This window comes from Thunnus maccoyii, chromosome 5 (assembly GCF_910596095.1).
Source record: "Thunnus maccoyii chromosome 5, fThuMac1.1, whole genome shotgun sequence".
Lineage (NCBI taxonomy): Eukaryota > Metazoa > Chordata > Actinopteri > Scombriformes > Scombridae > Thunnus > Thunnus maccoyii.
In genome coordinates, this window is record NC_056537.1 from 15,755,957 (window position 1) to 15,774,690 (window position 18,734).

At 39.4% G+C, this 18,734-nt stretch overlaps 1 protein-coding gene across 3 annotated transcripts in view; it reads right to left on the reverse strand.

The window, feature by feature from the left end:
- The window catches only part of skor1b (SKI family transcriptional corepressor 1b), a 48,594-nt gene that overhangs the window by 25,187 nt on the left and 4,673 nt on the right, over positions 1 to 18,734 (reverse strand). For all 3 annotated transcript variants that reach the window (XM_042410864.1, XM_042410865.1, XM_042410861.1), the window contains exon 2: positions 12,067 to 12,170. The gene's annotated coding sequence lies outside the window, so the exon portion shown is untranslated. The remainder of the gene's footprint in view (positions 1 to 12,066; positions 12,171 to 18,734) is intronic.

Here is an 18,734-nt window from a genome sequence, read left to right on the forward strand (position 1 = left end):
CTTTGGCACTGGTATGAGGCTCAGCCAAAATATTTCAACAGATGAAGCTAATAACTGTGTGACACACCACTGAATACACTAATGCAGCAACTATAAACCTATATTTCATATTTTATCACAGAAGGAGGCAAAAAACCAGAAGAAGATATTATTTAATACTACTGTGTATAAACCAATAAAATAGTAAATATATTATATATTGATATGATGATATATTTATATATTGACAAGACAGACACGGAAAGAGGGAAGTAAGCGACCTGGATTGATGAATTATTTAGCAAAACATTAAATAGGACCATCAGGCCTTGGTGCCAAGGAGAAAATTGATACTTTAAGACCTTTTTTGTCTGATATACCCCTACAGCCCTGACAAATGAGCTCAAATACCCCTTCAATGAAACCACCAGACATCTTTGAAACAGGTTCATTTGATGGACTTTCAAACTGGATGTTGTCTAACAACATTAAGTCTATAAAAGTCAATATTGTTGTGATATGTTTTTCATCCAAGGAATAGTGATCCTGGAATTGCTCATGTTTAGGTATGGTGTTATTTCAGTAGGTTTAATCGAGTGGTAGTACACCAAGGCAAAAGCAAGATGTTACAACCATTTATCCATTACTTTTAGCCATGTATCTCAACTTCAGTCACAGCAGGTGGTGTTCAGGTTGGTGTGAGGTGTGTCCTGTGCAATCTCCTCATTGTAGCTGGTAGTTTATTAGTTTTTGTGAAAAAAACACAAAGGTCCCAAACATGCTCTACACAAGTAGTAAATCTCAGTACTTGTGGAGGCGATGCAAAGCTAATTATGACCACAGTATACAAACATAACATATGTGGAGGAATGTGTACTGCTGTACTTACTGTACAGAAGAAAGAAAAAAAGAAAACACAGACAATGCCATGTGCGACCTTTATCAGTTTTATGTAGACTACCACTTAATATTTTGGAAGGATAATGGAGTACATTGCTTTACTTCTACATAGTACCAACTCATATTCGTATGTCCTACACATGAAAGATGCGTCATGATACTCGAAAATCTGAAAAATTTGAAGAGGTCCAAACACTCAAACATGCTGGCACAGCATGCTGACATGCTCACAATGACGATGCTAACATGCTGATGTTTAGCAGGTGTAATATTTACCATGTTTACCATCTTTAGTCTTATCATACTTATGTTAGCACTGAACACAAAGTACAGCTGAGGCTGATGGGGATGTCATTAGTTCTGCAGGTTTTCAAAGTATTGAACATACTGTATTTCATCAAATAGTGGCTGTACCTCAACTGCAGAGGGTACTAGGCCTTTATTGACAGCAGGCTTATATTAGAGAGAGGACTTTACTTCTAATTTCCTCTGTTTGATAAGTGTATTTTATTAAGAAGCCTCCTTGTTTTCTGATCTGCTTCCATTTGTTCTGTTAAATGTTTGTTACTGCAGCACGGTATTCCACTTCCTCTGACATGTGGAACAATAATTCTAGCGCTTGAATTCCACCCATAATGTTTTGGCAGTGCACCACTTTGCCAGTGCACCACTTAGCTTATCTGTAATGTACAACCATATGCATTTCAAACATCCTGTTGTGTCTGCCCAGGACCCCCCAGCAAGGGCTAATACACAGTCACAACCAGCCTCCTCTTTGTCACCAATAATTGCTGTGTCCAATTCAAAAACACTGTATGCAGACAAGCACTCGCTTGCCAAGCAAATTACAGAAACTGTGGGTGAAATGATTTGCCAGGACCTCTTGCCCTACTCAACTGTGCAAAACACAGGTTTCCATAAGCTCCTAACTGTCACTGCACCACACTACAAGGTACCCTCACACATTCATTTCTCATGTACAGTTGTGCCAAACCTGTACAGTGATGCTAAAGCAAAGGTGAGGAAATCCCTGTTAAGCATGGAGGGCAATGTGGTACACTGTACCACAGACATTTGGACAAGCACGTTTTCCACTAATGCCTACATGTCACTCACAGGGCATTAGGTAGGACATAAGATCACTGGATCACTCAACATGGCCATGATCAATGAGGATCACACTGCAGTGAATATATTTGATCAGCTCCAGAACCTAATTGCAGCATGGCAAAATGAGGTCATTGGTCAGTTTTCTGTGAAGTTTTTAAAACAAACAATGCCTCAAATATGTTGAAGGCCATCATTGAGGGTGCATGGCTCACTATCTGCACTTGGTAGTTTCAAATGCTCTGAAATAGTGCCAAGGAGTGAGCCATGCCATCACCATCAGCAGGAAAATCACAGTGTTTGTGCATCTTTCAAACAAGGCCACTGTGAAACTTCACGAAATCCAGGAGGAGATTGGCCTCCCTGTGAATGCCCTGGTGCATGACTTTTCCACCAGGTGGAATTCTACATTCCACATGCTCCAGTGGCTGCTAGAGCAGAAAAGGGCAATCATTGCCATGGGGACACAGATGGATTTAGGAGGCTCATTCTCGCACCACCAATGGCGCATAGTGGAGGCCACAGTAAAGATACTGCAACCTTTTGAGGAAGCAACTCGCAATGTCTGTGAGGATGTTACATCTCTGTTCTCAGTTATCCCGTGTGTGCAGCCTCTCAAAGCTTTCTTGGGTAACTTGGTGGCAAATGACGCAGTGCAAGCTCTGTCAGAGGTTCACATGCTTGCAAAATCCTTGGAGACACTGTTGGTAGAATACTTTCAGCCAACCTTTAATGACCCCACCAGCCCCTACTTTAAGGCTACCCTCTTCGTTCCCAGACTCAAGATGATGCCCAAGTCACTTCTCAGTAAGTCAGACTTTAATAGGCTGAAGGCCAATGTTGTTTCTGAGGTGGATCACAAGTTGACTCAGCTGACTGGAGAACCTGCTGCTGAACCTGCTATTGATCTGCCCCTAGATGCAGAGCAAGGAGATGGCACTCACAGTAAAAGCCTCTTTTGGGGGGCTATGCAAAGTATGTCAAAGAAATCTGAGACATCTGTGTTAACTCACCTGTCCTCCAGTAGTGTAGTAGATAACTACCTACCAGAGTGCAACACAGAGTCACTGTACTCAGATCCACTGATCACCAAGGTCAAGTAAGGTGGTCACACATCCAGCACTGGCGTACATGGCTGTGAAATATTTGTCACCCAACAAGCATCTCATCAGAGAGACTATTTAGCACAGCAGGAGATGTTGTGTCTCCCCATCGCTCCGGACTCCAGGAAAGAGCTCAGTGAGAAAATGTTAGAAAGATTGTTTTGATTTATAAAGCGTCATTTTCCCAGTTCAAACTGACTGGTCAGTGTCCCCCAGCTAGTGTAGGGGGTGGTGGTGGGGTTCAGATGTTTTGCAGTCTATCCAAACTTAGGGGGAAAAAATAAATAAAATAAAAATAAAACAGGCAAAAAAGTTAATTTATTACTGTTATATAATTACTGTTGTAAAGTAGTAATTCATGTTTCCTCAGCGAACTGCAGTAATGTTCACACATCAAGAAGTGTGAACATGGCATCATTGGAATTTAAGATTATTCCCTTCAACTTAAGGATATTTTTCTATATATCTTTACAATAAATAGTTTCTATTTCCAACGCAAAACAGAATTGTTCGATTTATAAAACTGAACCTGAAACTTCTGATTGTTCGATGTCCCCTTGTTAAAGAGGGGGTGGAGGTGGAATTCAGACAGTTCATAAAACGTAGTTTAGTTAAAAATAGAAAATAAAAAAAGGGAGAGATGAAAAGTAAAGTATGAGGATATGGAAATATATTTCATAATTAATTATATGACAATATTAAATCAAGTCAGTGCTTTGAATGCACAACAATTGCATTGCTAATGAATATTAGATTAGAAAATACATTTGCCTGATTTAACTTGACTTGCAGTATGAACCACTCCCACTTCTGGTCTTCTAATCAAATACAAAGATAATTGTGTTGGTTGAACAGATACAGATACAGATAATGACGTCTCTCAACACCTCTAATGGCTACACATATATTGAATATCACACCAATTTGTAATCATATTGTTTATTTTACTCGTTAACACAAATATGTGAACAAATATTTCTTTACCAAATAAAAACTGTGTTTCTATTTTTTCAAATTAGCTGAACTATTCCTACACAGTCTTTCCTTGCACCCCCTTATCACTGCAGGGGTCTCATTGAAGGCACAGTTCAACAACATCAAACAAATCCTTGTAGTACAGACTGCTATCAAAGACCTATTCTCATGAAAACAGTGTAGCACTTACAGTTCTATTAACCTGGTTCAGACATCTTAAGACCTGCGTAAAAAGAACTAATAGACAAGAGAATAAGGTGTTTTTGAATGGCAAAATAACAGAGGCAGGAGAGTGTTCTGTTAGACTGCAGGGCAGGCAACCAGGCTAGGGTCAAAAGAGTTGTGGTAAGCTCTATAGCCCCAGTCAAGTGACTCAATTACTACATTTGCTCTTTGTGTTGACCCCTCAATTAGTGTGGAACTGTAACAATCTGCCCACCAAATACAGTCATTCATCACCAACTGCCCAAACCACCAGCCTGCTTCTCCGAGCCACCTCACTAGAGAAGAGGGCAGGCAGAGGTCAAATTAAAGTCTGGCCTTTGTAACTACCCTCCTTAATATCCTCTGTTCAACAGGATAAGCTGTGATAGGTCCACAGTCATTACACATGCAGTGCAACAAGCCACTAGGCATTAAGGTAACAGGATTGCCAACAAAACAGACAAGACTGCATGAATCAAGGTGCAGCAGTGTACGTCAGAGGTTGGGGATTCAAGATCATTCACCATCTGATGGTAATATAAAGGCTCATATAGGTTTAAGAATATGCAGGTGATCTGCAGGTTAATAACTATATTTTCACCTTCCCTCTCAAAGGTAATGAACAATGTTTAAAAGGAGTGCGGTAAGTAAGGGTAATGTAGGAGTAACTAAGAGAGCGATAGCACAGATATCCAGATAAGGTCTAAGTGGGTGTTAGGCGGGTGGCTGTTGCCCCACCAGCTCTTGCCATGATAGACCATTCAGAGAGGCTCTCGGCTCTTGGTCTCACTGTCATCACTGGCCGGCAGAGCCGTGCTCCTCTTACTCCTCTCCTGCGGTGGTTAGGGTTGCAGGCACAGTAAAAGCGAAGCAGTGATGATTTAATTATGATACTGGTTCATTCAGTCACCGAGGTTAGGTTTCCAGTCAAGGTGAACTGATATGAGCTAAGTTTGGTTTACGTTTACAGAAGCACATGTTGGATCCCAAGCAGCTAACATTTAATCTCCCTGGAAAGCCGGCCAGAGGGTGCGGGGTCTCCGGGGGGAAACGTCCCATCCTGGCATCCTGCTCAGCTGTGTAGCCGGCCCTGTTGCTCTGCTCTCAGAGGCCTAGTTTATTCATGATAGATAACTATCCTCTGTCTTGCTACCTGCACCGGTTCATCTCATGCTCGGCAAAGTGAGTGACGCACCTCACTCTGGGGGATACAGTTACTCAGAAAAATGCTTCACAGGTTCCTGACTGCTTTGATTAATGGCAGAAGTCTGCACCTGAGTGGTAACTATCATAACGGATATTCAACTCAACCTTGTCCGCTACGGTGATTACTTAACCTCTAACTTCATCTTATGTAAGATAAAGTGATGTAGCCAACCAGCTTGTGGTTGTCTGGCTTTTGTTTCTCAGAGTAAATCCTTCCCCACACAACTGTTCAGTCTCTTATGACTCCAGGGTCCTCGCTTCACTTTTTAGTTTGATGACTTGCTCTTCCTTTAAACTACAATCAATACCTTTTAAGCAAAAGTTGCATTTCTTAATTAAAGCAAGCGAGAGATATCAATCTGGAGCCATTATGCACGAGGCCTTATGGTGTCTGACATTTAGTTGTGATTACACCAGTGCCTGTATACCGTCATGGAAGTCATTAGACTGCTGTCAGCTCAACATGTTTTCCTGGCCTCATTAACACTGCTTTCATACAACATGACTGCTACCTATAAGCTAAAACTTTAGGAGCAGTTTCTTTCTCTATTCATATTTCTATGAAGAAATTACTTTTGATAAAGAGTTCACCAGTCCACCACTTTGATCCAGACTGAAATATCTCAACAACTATTGGATGGATTGCAATTAAATTTTTTACAGGCAGTCTTTGTGCCCAGAGGATGACTCCTATAATGACTTGGGGGGATCCCTGACTTTTCTTCTAGTGCCACCAGAAGGTCAAAATTTTCACGTAAAATATCTCCACATCTACTGGACGGATTGTCACAAAATTTTCTATGGACATTCATGGTTCCTAGAGGATGTATTTCAATAACATTTGTGAGGCTCTGACTTTTACTCTAGCGCCATCATCAAGTCAAATTTTGAATTTGTCCATTATGACCAAATCCCTACAAATTGACATTCCCATCAGCCTCCGTTGTACTTCGTGTTTAGTGCTAATTAGCAAAGCAGTTCTGTGTGGTGCTTTGAGCTACATGCTTATGTCAGCATGCTAACATACTCACAGTGACAATGTTACCATGGCTGTAGATGCTTAATCATGTTTCTTTGGGGCCAACAGAAGATGTACAAATAGCGAAGCCACGTGAGCAAATGCTGTAGCGAGCATGACCCTTGAAACGGTGCCCCAGTCACCTGCATCTTATTTACATTCAAGTCTGCTTTGCAGTGAATGCTCTGACATCAACTATTCATGCTGCTTTCTAAAGCTCCAATCAGATGACAGTCATGACCCCAGCAAGAACAAGGGGCTGTGTTACAAATACTGAGGCTCTAGTTCACCAGGACCAAGAAAATAATCTTATTTTAATTCCAACTTTTCTGCTTTAGCATTGTTTTCATCCTTTTCTTCCATGAAGCCCTTTGAGGCATGCTTTGCAATATTGGGCTATAAATAAATAAAACCTGACTTGTCTTTAGTTGAAAGGAGCACCATCTGCTAAGCATTTAAAGACCATACACATTATTCTGTTCAACACCACCTCCCTAAAAGCTTTTGTCTCACACTAACCTGTGAAAGAGAAAGCAGAAAACATACATCAAAAGCTTGACACATGTACCAGACTGGGAAATTATTTTTTAAGTAGCAGTGTGGTTCTTGAATGATTGAATTAATGTTAACATTGATAGACTGTTCACTTGAAGCTTGCTTGTAAAATAAAGCAACATATTTCTTTCACCGTCTAAGGTGCAGCCTGCAACAGTACATATGATTTTGCAAGCACTGGTACTCCCAAAGCAGTTTTTTGTTGTTGTTTTAATTAAAAAGACAGATGGGTGAGTTAAAAAAAATAGGGTGTATTTGTGTGTATTCAAACAGTTCTCTTCCTCTGTGTAACTGCATGCGATCCTACTTGACAGATACACAGAGAAAAGCCCAATAGACCACCTGGCAAAATTATTTTCTGGGAAAGCAATCTAATGTAATATCCCCCATGACCTGCTCCACACAAATAACCCAGGCGTAGCGGTCAACCTGGTTGGGTTTTTACAGGAGACACTGCATGTACATGAGGTGAAGCACAAAACAAATTATAAAGCAGGTAAATGGCCACAAGGCTCGGCCCTGCATGCTATACTGAGCACAATGTCGCACACAGAGAATACATCCCACACATCTTTCTCTGTGGAGGCTGCTGGAAGCTAAATTATATTGTTGGTGTTAATAATCAATTCCGCGGGATTAGTTAAAAGTGGAGGACAAAACACTAACAAATCAGGTGGCTTCTTCTAAAACAGCACCATAAAGACACACAGCAGCAGAGCATATAGATTTTCCACGGGGCTCAATTGTGTGAGATGTTGTTGGGCTTGCATTATTGACTTTCTCAGTATGGTGGAACTGTGGTAGTTAGGTGCCTTTCCTCAACTCTAATTATGGTGTCATAAACAGGAGAGACCATTAATGAAACTCACTCATGGCTTTACAACCGCAGATAGGATTTGGAGAGGAAAGAGGTGGGGGGCTAAAAGAGGTCTAAGAGTAGTCATGGTATCAATCACAGCAAACTACTCCTCTGTTGAGTAACGAGCACGAGAGCTGGTCAATAAGTCAGCCGAAGAGCCAACAGACTGTAATAGAGACACAGCGGAGGATGGGAGACAGAGGTATTTGACCTGAGACTGCCTGTCATGTTCATGGAGCTCCGGCCGTGCATCATGGAGGAGAAAAAGTCAGTCTGCCATGTGCTTGTCTGCAAAAATCAATATCATACAATAACACCGCGTGTCATGTATGTCCCATCGTATCTCGATCAGAAAAAGTCCTATGAATATTCTGTTTTAGTTTTACCTGCCTTTGGTGGATTCACTGCTCGACCACCCTCTTCCTATACTGTATATCTACAAAACTGGATATAACTAACTAACAACGGAAATTTACAAAGGTCATGTTATATGATCGAAATACCAAGGACATATCTCTAAACATCAGAGCAGCAAAGCAGGTCAGCTCAAGTTCAGCTGCTACGAGAGAGAGGTGGGAGATCAATATAACATTTGCCATACAATAAAACCATAATACCAGAGAGAAGAAACTGATGGACAATCTAATGACAAATTTGTTTGGTTAGAATTGTTTCATTTGATTTTGATAAAAGCTGTCAGGACAGAAGTACGAAAACAAGATCCTCGCTGGCTTTATGGGACGAGAAGAATACTTCAAAAGAGCTCAGAGATAGAGTCCCTCTTTCATTTTACATCACCTTTAAGCGTACCATCAAAAAAAGATGTCTATGGTGAGTTTTTATGCCTCTGGATAAATGTTGTTGGCAATTTTAATGTATTTTGTCTTTTGGACATGTAAAGAATTATAGTCTCTATTATGTATTTGTTCTCTGTACAGTGCTGCAGCATTTAATACCATTTTTATTTAGTTTACTCAACACTTTCATTAATTTTCCTCTTGATCCTCATAACCATGTCTGTGTTTTTATTTGATTGTATCTCTCAGTTATTGTAAAGCACTTTGGTCAACTATTGTTGTTTTTAAATGTTCTCTATAAATAAATCAATTGGACTTGACTTGCAATATGGACACTGATTACGGCCATTTTTCACCATTCCATGGCTACCTTAAATAATAAATTCTTGAATTAGCTAATTAACTATTTGTCAGTAATCTGATGGACACTGACAAGGCAGCATTCAATGCAATTGTGACCAAGTGCAAAAATTGACAGACTGCATTTTCTCAAGTTCTGTATTTCAAACAACACTTTGCCAGTTTTTGGCATAAATGCTACCATAATGAGTGGAGGACGTGTGGAAATCTGACTGTAAAATCTAAAAAATCCCCCATTGATATCTGTCTCAAAGGCTTTCCAAGCTGCCCAGTAGCTTAAATCATTTGAAATTTGATAATAACTACAGTCAAATTTTACACATTTCTTCAAGAACAGCAGTGGAATGCTGAGTGCCTGTAACCTAACCCTGTAATTATTTCGTCTCATCTTTTCCAACTTCATAAAAGTATCACTGATCAGTTGTTATGTAATTCAACGTGCAATATCATGTTTGCACATTTCACACAGTCCATACATCTTCAATTCAGATGTTAGCAGAGTAAAACAGTAGCCACATGGTTGTTGTGCAGCTGAGGGGTTGGAGCTCATAACATGCTCATAGTGTATTCTTACTATTACAATGGTCTGAACTTGGCTGTAGCCAGAAAATTAACCCTTTTTTAGCCAACACTGGTGTGTATTTGAAACGTCTTTTGCAATTGCATTTGTAACTCTTGCAGATTCAGAAGGCTCTTGAGATTACATATACTATACTTCATTACATCCTATAGAAATTAACTTGGTAGAAATTGAAAGATAATATTTTACTGTGAAAAAGCCATCACACAGAGCTTTTACTACAAACTGAAATGCAGGACGATTACTTTTATTTACTGGAGTAACATTCCAGTCTTGTAAAGGGTTTGAGTACCTCTTTCACTGATGGTTTGACACATAGCACGTCTACATGCATTTACAATATGATGGCCGCAGTACAGCCATTTTGATTTTCTAGAGTGTAAGGCAATAAAATGTAATTACAACATGTTTTACTATTAACTTCAAGACAGAATTGCAACAGCCAAAGCAATTTCATGCAGCCTGTAAGAACAGTATCCTGCGAAAGGGAGAGGCAGAGTCATGGTTGAGGGAGCGAGGCGTTGATAGCTCTCTATGGGCAAACCACAGACCAGACTAGACACACACTGTATAGCTAAACTAGACAAATCTATTTCAGACACATATTAGATAAATATTTATATACCATAAACTGTATCAATAAATCCCTTGGGGAGGGGAAGCTATTCCACAGCATGTCAATAACTGATTTCACCAGCAGATAATCATTTTTCTCTCAATGGTGGAGCTTGATATGACGTCGATACATGCTGTCAGAGTTCATTTAGGCTGCAGCAGTTAGAAAGAGCATCACTGAGAGGATATGGCACCCTTCTATTCAGGTCCATTGATTGGGAGGCGGTGTGTTAGTGGGGGGAGAAGAGCTGGCTGTCATGTCTTATGTCTTACGTTGTGTGCTGTATTAAGCAGGAGGGAGACTGTGGGCCGTGTTGAAGGTCTGCTGCTCTATTTGACCGCAGTGTTACAGGGGACACAGGGGAGTCAAGCCTCTTAATTGTCTCATTGAGACTTGACTGCATACAAGTAGACATGATACACAGGAGGGGGAGAGCAGAAGAGGGTTCATGGGTCTGAAATGGCAATTGCACAATAGTGCTCTGATACGATGAACATATACAATCAGTCAGGATAAAGATCTCACCCTTGGCGGCATGAAAGGGGGAAGTGAGCAGCGCTCAGGAAAAATCAATACGGAACCGCTCATTTTGGAGGGACATGTGTGTCACAGTCAATAGGAGTTAATAGGCTGGGTTGTTCAGCGAAGACAAGCGGCTTGGGAGAGCAGCCCACTCTGACAGCTTAATACATACTGAATGGCAAGCTGGTTGCATGTAACAGTCACTATGGACACATCAAGTCTGGAATGGAGGCTGATGGGCGCAGGCAAAAGTTAATTATAGAATAGAGCTGAAGGTCTTACACACAGCAGTACAGAATTACCCATCCAGTAATCAGAACAGACACATGCAGCTGACCCACAGTACAGATCCACGTTTATTCTCTTTTGTTAACAATGACTGTAATATACACTGTGGGGCAAAGTTTGTTTAAAGCTGCTGTTCTGATTGATGTTTTAAACTTGGTGTCATCTGATCCGTACATTTATACTTACATATTACTTTTTATACCAAACAATCAAAATAAACCACCTACAATTAATCAACTGAAGGTACAAAATCTACAACTGAGGGTATTGTCTAAGTTTTAACATGAAATCATACTTTTCTCCGTTTTCTTTTTTCAATAAACTGACCAAATGTGTAATAACTTAATAAAAATTTCATATGAGAATATATAATCTCATTTTAAACTAAAATTGACAGTAATGCTATTCATTAAATGGCAAACATTGAGCTTTTGTTATACTTTTTAAGTTTTAGGTTTCAATCATTATTCATGAGCGCAATTTTACTGAAGTTTAGAAAATGTTTTCATGAATTGGACCAAATACATCCTTAATTATCGTATTTTACAGTAATATTTATATTGAGATTTGCCATTCATAAAGGATTTTGAACTTTAACAAGTTATTAAGCTTTTCTAACCACTGCACATTTTAAATACAATTGTATTTTGAAACATTAGAAAACTTCTGCTGGAGGTTAATGAAGTCTACTTCAAACGCAACATTGTGGTTTTCATGCACATATGTTTTAAATTGTACTTTTATGAGTGTCATTTAAATCATTGAATACCTGTTTTAGAAATATGTCAGTTATTAAACAGCCTAAAACAAAGACCAAATCTGATATTATTACAAGAATCAAGAAAATTTAAAAATATCCCCTGGACCTGTATTGTGACATTAAAGACATTTTGCCATTCTTTAGGTCTGACCTGCAGCGTTCAGCACTGTGTGTATTTCAGTGCACACGAAGGGGGCGGAGGACACAGATACAAGCTAAATGCTAACGTGTGCTTACCTGAGGGTTTCTCCACCGCATCATGTGTAGATCCCTCTACTGCTCTCAGTGTTGAACTACCAGGCTCATCACAGGTTAATTGGCTCGGAGGATGGGTGGGGGACCTTGTGACAAAACAAAGAGAAACACATTTTCCAGATTTCTGTAACACATTTTGCCTTCAGTTGAACGAGTTCCAGATCAGCCAAACACAGGGAAATGGCTAATAATAACTTAATTAATTGGGGTCTGCAGGTCATGCTGTTTGGTTCCACAAAGAAGGATTCTCCTCTTAATTAGTGCCCATTAAGACCTAATTTGGATTAATATTATCTCTTAATTTTATCCAGCTAATTAATAATTAATTACAATTTCTGTATACAGTAGAGTTCAAGTTATCAGCTACATTTTTATTTTACAAATGACAGGAGAACTGCAAGTCATGGATTAATACAAACAGAAGCTGAATGTGTAAACCAGCACTAATCTGTTGAGTTTCTGGTAAATAATTCCTGCGAGAACAGTTGTCAGAGGAATAAACAGAGTTTTGGATTAAATATTAGAGAATATCAGACACAGTTTTAGGGCCCAGACAGAGAGGGAATGGCAAAGAAGCCATACTCTTCTGATAAAGTGTGAGGAAAGGAGAAGTAAAAGGGTCTTGGCTCCAATTGACATTTCAATAAGTGGAACAGAGCGTTAGCAATCCATTCCCAACTTTTCTGAAACAATTATTGAGATGGCACCTCCAGGCGATGTATGTTCCTGGTCCCCGGAGTCCTGCTGGCTGAAACAGTAATTGACTAAATTGTAGAACACATCAGGGCCATTTACAAATTTGCCAAAAATGAATCGTTTAAAATGAAATGAGGGTGACTCTCAAATTAGCAAGGAGTATGATTGAGATGTGGCTCTGGGAATTAAGAAACATGATTTAGAGCTCTGCAGAAAGGAGCATCTGTGAATAGTCCAGTATTACTCCCCACCCCGCTCTGACTCGTATTTAAATATCACTGCGGTTTAACAGATGCTCAGTAAAACACTACGATTCATATTTAAACGCTCAACTATTCATATTTAAATGTTCGATAGATAGATAGACATGAATAGATACATATATATATATACACTTTTCATATATATACTGAAATGTTGCAAACTGAAATGTGACATTAGATGTATTATCTATACAGTATGTATATAAACTCACAAATATTTCTCATTTTGAGTGTGTGCATGTTTTCATTTTGTATATTCTGTTGTTTGTTGAGCCATCAAAATGTAATGTAGTCTTAAACTCATGACATGAATTGTGTGACTGACTAGACATTAAAGTGAAAAACAAAGCAAAACAAATAACAAAAACCGCTGAGCTGTAACACTCACTGTAACAGTCAACCATACAGTACACTGTATAGAAAGAGGAAGTGACTTCTGGCTTAATTCCTCCAAAAGCAGTGTGATAAATCATGTGACACGGCCTCATTGGTTTAAACATATTGTGCTGCAAGGTGTTTGGGAGCGTGATCTTAGCTACATTTTACAAGGTGTACTCATTTCTGAAAAACACCGGCAAATTACTCCGACTGTTAAGGGCCTGACAGCTTTGATTGATTGTTGTGCAGATACTGTGTTGATTGTTGCCTGTTGTGCCATTCCTGTGGCTCCCAGCAGCCACTGCTTTCATCTCACCCAGGCTAAACTCTTCCAACCACTGATGAGTAATTACTAAGTTCATTAGCCACGCTAGTGGCCTAGAGATTTATTAAAACAAGATTTGTCATCAACTCTCTCTCTCTACTGCTTTTGAATATTTTAACTGTCGACATTTGGCATTTAAGCATTGTTACCTCCTATATATGATATAATGTATCATATATTATGATTTTACGGGTGAAACAGCTGAGATGACCAATTTGGGAAAATGGGATGTAAGTAAATATTAAACTGAAAATGCTTTAATCTGCAGTGTCCAGTGTCAGAGGTCCTGGATGATCCCTTATGTTGCTGGGTTTGGGGGGAAATGTGTAATAACAATATTTATTTGACATTAATTTACTGTAATTCTACTCACACAGAGGATGGTGTAAAAAATAATAACAAATTTTCAAGTTTGTAAGCCTCTGAACTGTGAGCTCTCATTGTAGTGGACATTACTGTGAGGATTTTCTCGAACTCTGATTTCTGCTCAGTGGCTTGTTAGGTAGTCAAAACATATATCGAACTGCTGCTATTACAAACATGAACAGGGGGATGGGCTTGGAAAGTCAAGTACTGGTGAGAAATTTTTCTAAGAAATTTATGTACAATACATTTGATGATGAAAATATTATAAATAAGGACCATAGCATGATCTACAGTCAGTCATGTACAGACACTAAATGTAGCCTGCTGAACAAAATTGTAGGTTTGTGGTTTGTGTGATTTGAGAACATTTATGAGAAAAAAAAGAAAACTGCAATGCAAAAATATTATCTGATGTCAAGATATTTATTTTGACTATCATTTAATAAATAGTATTAGACAGTCAGAGTTCAAGTTCTTTCTCCCATTAGGATAGGGTGACCCCATCATCAGCCCGTCTCTTCTCAAACTGTGTGTTAAAAAATAACAAAGTTACTGCCAAATATTTATTTATTAGGAGAGAAAGGAACATCACAGTGAAGAAAAAATTACACAAACCCTCCTTCATCAAGAGACTTTTCCTCTATAACTGGTCTGAAGTGAAAGAGCCACAAGCTATCTTAGTGCAATGTCCAAGTAATTTTTCTTTAATAGGAAAATTGTTACTTATTGATCTGCACTTTGTAAAGCCTTCCAGCAATGCTCCAATCACCACAGCTGTCAAAACCATGGAAATACACTCTGTTCCTTTGCGATTTGATGCCACACTGATTCCCATTACTGGCACATTTCCAACGTTAATTACCTTCAACATAACATCATCTCGCTCAAAAGAGTCTCGTACAGGCCACTAGTGTCCCACCAGAGGACAGTGGGGGGTAAGAGTGATAGGGCGAGTGTGGAGATATCGTGCTTTGCCTGTCTAGAGCTCGTGTTGAATCTGTGCACCACTGAGTCTGGCCATTAGGCAGCATGATGGGCTTTTCTTTTCCAGACCATTTCCCATGGTCAAAATAGCATAAAAACACCATTTTGGTTCAATAGCAAAGACTTCAACTGAATAATCACAAGGGTGAAACTGTAACTATTACAGAGGCACCTCTGGGATAACCATACATAACAGGGGTGTCAAAAACACTGTAGGTTTTCTGGAGGGCAAAGTGTTTAAAGTGTATGCTGTTGGCTCTTGCTCCAACATCTGCTTTTAATTACTCAATTAGCGCAATCATTTAGTCTCCTTGACATTCATCCAAATGGCAAATCATAGCCGGAAGTTGTTCTGTTTAAACAGAGCGTTAAGAGGAGTCATGAAAAATGCATACACGATAATGTATATGGATACTTAACTAATTGAACCAATTAAAGGGAGGGGACTGGTTTGAGTGAGAACAGCCCCGCCATCACCCTCCGGGAAGAAGCTTTTGACACCTCTGATCTACAGCCTCCCCTCTCTCTATTCACAGACCTGGGCCTGGGGTCATATTTCAGCAGACAAAAGGTTTTTGACTTCAGTCATACAGCAACAATGAACCAGAAATTTAAAAGCCATGCAGATTGAAGGCTGTAGAAGAGCCATTAGTACACACAAGTGCTAGTGTATCCAGATTCTAAAGCAAATTTTCACTGAATCTGTCCTCATAAACTATAGAACACTTGCAAGATTTGTTTATGCAATTATAAATTAAAATTCTGTCTCCCTCAATGTGGAATTCAATGTTTTGCCATCTCTGTAGTTATGTCCCAAAACTGTGACATGCAAATTAAAAATATAAATCTCTCTTTGTTTATACTTTCAGCATTTTTTCACAATCATAATGACTCCTCTCTGAGATGCGAATGTATGTATATTTCAACACAGACATACCAATAGATCAACCTCAGGGTTAAATGAATATCTGCTGGGGTTTAAGACAAGTTAGCTTACCTTCTCCCAAAGTTAAACCAATGCAATCCCCCCCCCCCCAACCACAAAAAAAAAAAAAAAGAATGATTGTACCCCTGCGGTGGTGATTTCTTGCATGCTATGGATGCATAAATAAACATAGGCATAAATACACAGAGGACACTGACTGGGACTAGCCGGCCAAGTGGGGCAGCTGTTATTAAAAGGGCTATTTATCACTGTCACCCCTCTCAGGTTCCATCCCTCTCTGCCCTCCAGCGATGTCACTAGGCCGCAGAGGAACAATGTGGCTCATCCAACCAAACCTACCCCCTCGATCATATATATATACACAAACACACACACACATGTGCTCATGGTCACAGCTACACAAAGTAAATATGTCAAGCTTTACCTGCATATGTATATTGCGTGCATTAACCGGGATCAACGACTCTCATTTGATGACTTGGCTGAAGTGAACGCAAAAAACAAGAACCTTGCTTCTTTCGATTCCCGTCAAATATCTACAATGCGGCTACACTGCACACACCGTTCATTTTCCGCTCTGTTACTTTATTGATTATGGCCACAATTATCCACTTTTCTGAAGCACTGCATTAAGTGAATTCCCCCTTTGTTGGACAATAAGTACAGAAGGTTGGCTAAGTCATGCTATTCCTCAGCCTAAGGGGACAGTCTACTTCTCCTGCACCCTCATCATCATTAGCAAGCCCAGATAAAAACACACCTCAATTAGTCCACCTCACCTGGGGGAGGCACATCCAGTGAGGCAGACACTTCCAACTGACCTGTGCCATAACTTCACTTACAGCAGCTCACTCCATGTCCAGACTGAGGGCCAAAGATTACATTATCCAACACATTGCTGAAAGGTTTCGGCATTGGATGGAAACCTTTAATTTAATTAAATCATTAAGTTTTCAAAGTCTGTCTTGCAGTATAAGTTGGAAAAAAGTAAATGTTTTTACAAAAGACAAAAGAAAAGGTACAGAACAATGTGCATGATGTGCAGCAGCATAAGTAAGTAGTCAGCGAGGCTCTATAGGACTGTAAAAAAAACCTTTACTTCAAGCATTTTACTTTCACGCTGACTACAGAATAGATATTATACATAACAAAGTGACTTTAGAAAACAGGACATTTGCTCCAACATATACAGTATTTGGTTTATTTGGGGTTTCTTGTCTACACCGACTGTGCACCAATCAGCTTTTTAATTCAGAACTCCCTCCTTTTCTTTCATCCAAGCACTGGTGGCGTGCATCACCTATAAACCTCTCACACACAGCAATCCACTCACGATTAATGAAGTGCTTACTTAACCAATTTAAACCCTTAATTCCTATTAATTCAACATAATAGCCACCCTCTCTGCCAGAATTAACAACACTCTGGCAGGAACCTACAAATCTCCGCGGACCAGAAAGAGTCAACCCGGCAAATTCCATATTCTTTGATAAATATGTAACAGTATGTATATCACTGTTAAAATGCATAACCCGCGTGTAAGACCCCTATCAAGTCTGCTTTACACCTGTATTACATTTCTCCCTCAATCAGCGGCTTTTCTGAGACACCAGCCTCCCACGAGGAGCAGAAACCATTACAAGGGACCGCAGCTCATTTGCAGAAAGATTGGAGATCATGCTGCATCAAAAAGTATGTGAAGCATTTCTGAGAGCAAAATTGATTTATTCCATTTCTGTGTTTGTATGCAGCATCTGTATCAGTGTATTTAATGTAAATCCCCAGTCTAGCATTGAGTTGCTGTGTAGGTTGCTGCTTATTGTGCAAGTAAGGAGCAGGGCAATCAAATAACACAAGGGGCCTGTTCTGGTGCAAAATTAAGATACGTGCAGTATTTCTTTATAGATTTTGTCCTGACCTGTCCTGATCTCAATGATAATAAAAAAAAAACCACACACATATGCAATGTAACAAATTATACCAATCAAACAAAACCATACGTTGTCCCCCTTTTCTGATCCACTGATGCCACTTGTTTATGCTGCAAAGATATTAGGCTGTTCTTTGGTAAAAGGAAAAGGCATAAACAAATAAATAAATATTTCTGAGTGTTTCAATTTTGACTTAGGAAAAACAGATCAAGCAGAGCCTGTGGCTAGAGGAGCCTGACTGCATGCTGGTGGGGGGTAAAAGACAGCCTGGGGGGTTTGGAGGGCGTCTGTTTTTTAATGAGCTGAAACTTTAAATACTGCATAATATATAATAAAAATGGATAGTTCATTTAACTCTCCCGATAAGTCGTGGAAAAACTATTAAAATCCATTACTCTCTTAATGTCAACAGAGTAAGCATTAAGTATGAATGAAGTGAACATGATGCCGCATCATCGACGAGAAGGAAAAACAAAACAATAATCAACTTGATCTGGAAGACTAAAGTTAAGTGCACATGCTTTAGGGCATCAAATGTAACACTGTGCAGGCAATGACAATGATAAATTGAACTATACAAATCTGGATCCACTCAAAAAACACAAAATTAGCATTTTTATCATGCTTTAAGTAAAACATAAAGGACCTTGATGAAATTGTCCAGCATTTTTATTTACTGCAACTTACTCCTGATATCAGCTGGGAGAGGTCTTGAACCAGAAAAGCCAGAAAAGATGACTGACAGACATTTCAGCCACCCA